The sequence below is a fragment of the Mustela putorius genome, unplaced genomic scaffold (genome assembly GCF_011764305.1).
Source record: "Mustela putorius furo isolate JIRA1106 unplaced genomic scaffold, ASM1176430v1.1 tig00001114_pilon_pilon_pilon, whole genome shotgun sequence".
In the NCBI taxonomy this organism is placed as follows: domain Eukaryota; kingdom Metazoa; phylum Chordata; class Mammalia; order Carnivora; family Mustelidae; genus Mustela; species Mustela putorius.
The window spans coordinates 538,317-538,919 of record NW_025421575.1 but is presented as its reverse complement, the minus strand read 5'-3'; positions in this window follow the sequence as shown (position 1 = coordinate 538,919).

Below are 603 nucleotides of genomic sequence, written 5' to 3'. Positions count from 1 at the left end.
AAAATAATGGTGTGTGACCTCATGCATATCACGTAACAGCTTCATTTTCTGTAAAAAACATAGGAATAAACGGGCACTATCTCATTAGATAATGGAAGAGAAAGTCCTTTGGAGAGGGATCTAACCTTAAAGTAGTGCCCTTTCTAGCTTCCTTGGTTAAAACGTTTGGTAGGGAAGTTATAAACTCTGGCTCAAAGAGGTATTGGGATTCTTTATCAACATATCAAAGCTTTACCTCCCCATTCTTCCCATTTCAAAACCAAACTAAACTAACCCCTTTCATTTGCTATGCTGTTTGTGGAGAATTTTAGCAACAGTTACCTAATTTGATTTACTCAACGTCCCTATTTTATAGATAAGAACCCACTGAAAACCCATTGAATTTGTGGTCAAGAAATGAAGTCTACTTCCAGTCTAGTGTTTTTCCTAACATGTTGCTGTTTTCTTGAAAGCTCCCTTTTTCTTGTTCCTGGTTAAATTTTGAACCAGTTAAACCACAAAGATGTCTGGCTTTCAATCTTCTAAGCCACTCCTCTTCTACTCCCTCCGCCCTCAGGTCCCCTCCCCCTCACTTCTTAAAGCCCTGAAATTTGCTGCTGCCGC